Raw genomic sequence first — 5743 nt, 5'->3', positions numbered from 1 at the left:
CCCTAAAAAATGACCATATTTGTCGTGACCCAACCGACCTACACAATACTTTAATTGAAATAATGCATGTGAAAACCAGCAGCAACTTTGTGTAGTAGCATGATTTACTTTTGGAAGAATGCTAATGATAACCTGTAAAGTAGTATCCGCGTCAAAGGAAACCCGAGCTGCGGCAAACCTTCGCGATGGTATAGTGCGCGCTGTCCACTTATCGCCATGGACAGGCATGCATGAATGCGCAGAGCTGCCGAACAGGATGCGCGCGCCTGTCGATGGTGGTAAATGGATAGTGCGCACTATACCATCTCGAAAGCTTGCCGCTGTTCTGTTTTCGTTTAACGCGGATAGCACATTAAGCTTTAAAATTCACTATACTCGTAGCCATTAAGCCTGTATTACGATGGATGGATGAAAAGACTTTGAACATTAAACGATGAATCGATGCGACGATAATCTGTTCATTTAACTTTGAAGTTGGGCTTCGAGGCAGTGTAGATTTTTTTTTAAACGATATGGCAACCCTCCACTGCAGCGAAACGGCCTTTACAAGGAGTTAGCTGATGCTACTTGTCATATATGTTCTTTTCGAATACTTCCAAGTCACTTGGACATCAATTTAAATTTCAAGTTTTGAATACAATTTAACATTCGTACACATATTTGCAGCCCCCATATGCCAGTTAAAGCCCATGCCTAAATAGCGGACCCAAGCATTACCTGTAGTGACCAGGCTCTTGATGACATGATGCAGTTATATCGCTGTTATGAACACCAGTCGCACTACAAATTTTTGTGTACTTTCAATGGCACTTTCCATCAGGCTGTCATGAACGTGGCTCTCTTTTTGACCGATTTGAGTGCTTTATTTGATTCGTCACAGTGCAGTTTTATTTCGGCTTGCTAATTTTTGCACCCGACACATGCATGGGACGATCCTGCAGGTGCGTATGTCATCCAGGCCTTCCAGCGAGATGTCCTCGGTTAACCGTTACTCAGCAGGCAGTCCATCTTCATGCTAGTGGTTTTATTCTTCCGGTGAACCTTGGCTCGAAGATCTGCAATGACTCGCGTAAGCATACGCATTTCATTGAGTAAAAAGGGCAGCGTTGCACCAGTTGTGGGCTTGGCAATCTTGAGTTCGTGCCATGTTGGCATAATATCGATGCAAGCACTTGAGTTAACGCTGCCTTTAGCAGCCAGGTTCACAGTGGCATAAAATGATTATCTCGAGCAATTATGCATTAACGCGATAGTGTTACAGCTCGTTTCGCAGAAATTCCGGCGCCATCGATTGGGAGCGAACAATTACCTTGTGCGCGTGACCGAAAAAATTGAAAGATGCAAATAAGTAAGGAAACTCTGGGTGTGAGTGGAGATCTAACTAGAGACCTAACAGCAAGCGAGTGTTCTACGAAATTTCGCTCTCCTGTGGAAAGTTTTACATCGGCCAGACTGGCCGATGCGTAAACAATCGAGCGAGAGTGATTTTGCGATGGTGAACAATCTTTTGCCCTTTTGCCTATGCACTGCAGCACCTGTGGATAAGTGGCAATATTTACTAATATCTCCATTCTAGGTAGAACCAAGGGGGTAATTGAGCGAGAGATGCTAGAAGCATACCTCATCGAGAAGATATTTATATTAGCCCCGCCACGGTGGTCTAGTGGCCAAGGTACTCGGCTGCTGACCCGCAGGTCGCGGGATCAAATCCCGGCTGTGGCGGCTGCATTTCCGATGGAGGCGGAAATGCTGTAGGCCCGTGTACTCAGATTTGGGTGCACATTAAAGAACCCCAGGTGGTCAAAATTTCCGGAGCCCTCCACTACGGCGTCTCTCGTAATCAAATAGTGGTGTTGGGACGTTAACCCCACAAATCAATCAAGATATTTATATTAGGACTACCTCGGTGGTGCTGTGGTCAACTGAATTAAATTTATAGGTTTCTAAAAAAGCACGTGCAGTGTGAGTGTTTTATTATGCGATGTGATGTAGTGGTGTGTTCTGCGCATGTGTGGCATGGTGCATATATTGAGGTGGTTTCGCAAGGTAGAAATTTATCTGCGAGTTGAGGCTCCTTTCGCCTTATGCAGCGATTAAAGTATATCTCTGTAGGTCTATTCCTGGGGGTGAATTGCCAGCACCACTCGTAGTGAAAGTGGCGAGTGTCTCTTTTCACCAGAGGGTAGATCGTGACCTTTGCACTAGAGCGATGCTGAACGATAAACACCTGTCTGCTAGCCTAGGGTATGAACTCTGCAGGTGAGAAGCTCGCTATAAATAAAATAACTTTTTTGGAGGCATTTCTTCTTGCTCAGCTAGACCTAATCCAGAAATTAGCCAAATGAAAGCATCGGGGACATTGTTGTGCCTAGCTGTACTGAGGTAATTCTGATATAAATTGCACAAACTTCATACCCACCAGTTCAAACCCACCACCTTAGGGTATTACATGCAATAATCTACCAATTCCAGAAACATCCCATTATCTTGTCCATGCCTGGGCTAAGTGGGAAGTCTGTATTCTCAAATATTATGTACCCCATGAGCTCGTATTGCTGTGCGCACTTTGTGTATCTGTGCTACATGTAACCGTGTAACGTTGGTGCACTTACAGCTCTTCAATCTAATCGATGGATGCTACATCCAAACCCGCATAGCCTTCTACGTCCAGCCTGTGCCTCTTGGAAGGGCATGACCATCCCTGTCCTGCTGTCAGGCCGTACCTTCATCAGCAGAGATTCACCTTCTGGTTCCTGCATCTTGCTTGCCTTATTGGGAATGCATCCTGCAAAAAAAAAAGCCTGTCACTGTGGCGAGGACTCATCGGCAGTGCTTCTCGGCCCCGTTTCACTGAGATCGATAGCGGCGGGATGAAGAAGAGAGCGCTACGGACTACATCTCCCATTGCCTCCATGAGAGAAGCCAGCGATCTATGGATCCACCCTGGGTTACCAGCTGTCCATGAATCTCTGTAAAATACCTTCGTGTCCCTGATATGTTGCCTATCCTTGTACAGAGCAGTTTGGACAGCGTGGTGCCAAGGCTTACAAAAACTACCAAACCCCGAAATGGTACGCTGTTCAGATGCCATTGCTGAACCCATGTCATTGATTAAATAAAGCCAGTGTAACATATGGTGCCATGATTATCACTAGTGCTCATATTTCACCATCATATAAAACTGCGGCCAGATTCATTGACCGATCTGCGTGTTTGTTAGCTATGATAAGCATCCATTCACATCGTGAAGTGCAGTGGCATATTGATGCTCGTTTGCTTTAAACTGCAGGGAAAGCTGGGTAACTTGCAACTGATTCATCTATCAATCTGTGCGGCAGGGAGGCTTCTTTTATCCGTGCGTGCTTTTCGGTGACCCGCTCTTCCATTCCAAACTCATCTTCGTGCTGTTTCGGTTCGGTCTTTAGGCTATTGTGCGGACACGCTCGGCAGGTTCTTTTGTCCAGTTTAGCTGAAGCGTCATCAAACGTTACGTGCGGGAGGTCGAGCCTTCGCTTCTGCGGAGAATCTGTTTACTTACGGTCTCCTGGTTGGAGGGCCTCGGGAGCATTGGTGTTTGGTTCAATACTAACACTTGACCGTGCACCAGCTTACGGTCTAAGACTTCATCTAAGTACCAGTTACGTCCGTCAGTCTGTTTTTGATGATAGTATTTTTCCAACTCGGCATCCAACTTTGAATGCTTCGGTCTCTCTATCCAGTCGGTGAACATGTGAGAGCATCTTTATGCAAAAAAAAGTGAACATTGTGACTTGAGGGCTATGCTGGGTGGGCCGTATTCGCCGCACAGAAAAGCTTGTGGTTTGATGGGAGTCTATCTGGTGTGTTATCCTTGCTTTTTTGTTTGTTACTGCAGTGTTCTATATGTTTTTGTAGAACGCGAAAGCAGGGGCCAGGAAATCAGCACAGTGTGGCTGCGAAGATGTAATTCTTGAGTGAATACCGTTTGTTTCACGGTAATGTTATGAAGTGTCGATAGTTAATCAGGTGATCGCAAATGCGTTCTGTTTAGTTTTGTGCACTCTGAATGTTCTTGAATTTAGTTTTGATTGCCAGATTGGTTTCTTCTGTATGGGTGCACCATGTTTTTGTAATAGACAAATGTAGTGAATGTATCCTTTTCTTCAATTCAGGTTGCGAACTTATAAAGGTTCCCCAGCTATACTGCTTAAAGGCCCGCCCTTACTACTGTAAGATGGCAGTGGGTCACCTTGGCGACTAAAAAAAATCACCTAAAAGGGTGGCTAAAGTCTTGCCCACGCACGAGGCAATGTTTTTTTAAAAACGAGGTCACTGGACGTCGGTCTTTTGACGTTTGCCTGGAGTGCATGCCCATTAAAGGCAGACTCACAAGCCTGCATCAAAGAGGAAATGCCGCTGATTTCAAAAGTTGTAACTCTGTTCAATAGGGTGCAAAGCTTTCTTTGAAACCTTTCTTAGTAACACGTCATTCAGAGAAGCTAAGCTTTGAAACGTTGAGGGTTGTGTGGAATTACTAGGTTCTTTGCTGCTCTGCTGTGCAGGTTTTTCTGCTGGTATTGCTCCACACTAACAAAGAAGTTTTAGGCTTTCACAATATTTGTATTTTTCTCTGTTTGGCTAACACAGAGTAAACCTATTGCCACTTCAAGGTTTGTTCTATTGAGAATATGTATCGGTATGCAATATATTGTTCGTTCTAATCCGTAGTGCTACTGCATGCCGTCTTTGGTGGTAAAGTGTGAATTCTCACGTAGCTTCCATATTTGTGTTAAAGCTATACTTGGAGCTTACCGAACTGCATTCTTTGTCAAATTGCTTGTGCTGCTGTGCTGGATTGCATAGTTTCTGTTTCAAAAATAAATTTAGGTTGCTGCCACTTGCTCAAATAAAATCTACATTGCATGTCATGTTATCCTTCTTAATTGGGGCTCTCTGGTGTTGAACTGGTTGAGCATTTCTCTGCATATTAGTGGTTGCAGTACTAGTTAAGGTGACAAACAGTTGCCCTCTACGAGAGAGACTCGTTAATGAATTAGTCTGTTAGACATTACAATGATGCATTGCCAAAATAAAATTTCACATTCAAGAGATGTTGATCCAAAAGATTTCAAAATATGAAGTCTCTACAAGATGAATGTTCAACACAGCGGGTGCTGCTGGGGTCGTTTCGACAAGTAGACTTGTCTTCATGGCCAGGGGCTTAGACAAGACTATTTGTCCACGTGTCTTTCCCAGCAATGTGTGGTATTCATTAATTGTGCTGAACCTTCGAATCTTGTCTTACGAATAGATCAGTTTGGCTTGTCCTGTACGCACCCTTCTGTGGAAGTGTCCATTTCTCTACCTATTCGAAGTTAGGATTATACATCTCCAAATGCCGATGTTTAGTGGGCATGCCTACAACCGAAGATTCAGATGCGATCTTCCTATTTTGCATTGACAGCAGAACATTGCATTGACAAGAGTAAGTACTTCTACAAAGGTAAGTTTCGCTTCTCATAGATAAAGCGATTGATAAGAAAGAAAAAAAAGAGGGGGGGGGGGCAGCTGCTTTAATATTACTGTCTGCTCCCTTCCCCACCCCTCAAGATCATTCATAACACATCGGAGAAGTTCCCAGCCTATCTGACCCCCCTCAACCGTAATTGTTCCTTCCCGTAAACAAAAAAAAAAAAACGTTCAGAAATCACGCTTCATATTTGGTTGTAAATATGTGCACTCTAGCCCTTCATGGAGCTTCTAA

The 5743-nt window shown here is 44.2% G+C and overlaps 1 long non-coding RNA gene across 1 annotated transcript; it reads left to right on the top strand.

The window, feature by feature from the left end:
- Positions 1 to 954: 954 nt before the first annotated feature.
- LOC142766883 (uncharacterized) lies at positions 955 to 4895 on the top strand. The gene is made up of 2 exons (XR_012884642.1): positions 955 to 1069; positions 2615 to 4895. It is a non-coding gene; the product is annotated as an uncharacterized LOC142766883 (long non-coding RNA).
- Positions 4896 to 5743: the final 848 nt, after the last annotated feature.

This window comes from Rhipicephalus microplus, chromosome 7 (assembly GCF_043290135.1).
Source record: "Rhipicephalus microplus isolate Deutch F79 chromosome 7, USDA_Rmic, whole genome shotgun sequence".
NCBI lineage: Eukaryota > Metazoa > Arthropoda > Arachnida > Ixodida > Ixodidae > Rhipicephalus > Rhipicephalus microplus.
The sequence above is the reverse complement of the archived record's forward strand: the minus strand, read 5'-3'. Positions and strand labels throughout refer to the sequence as shown.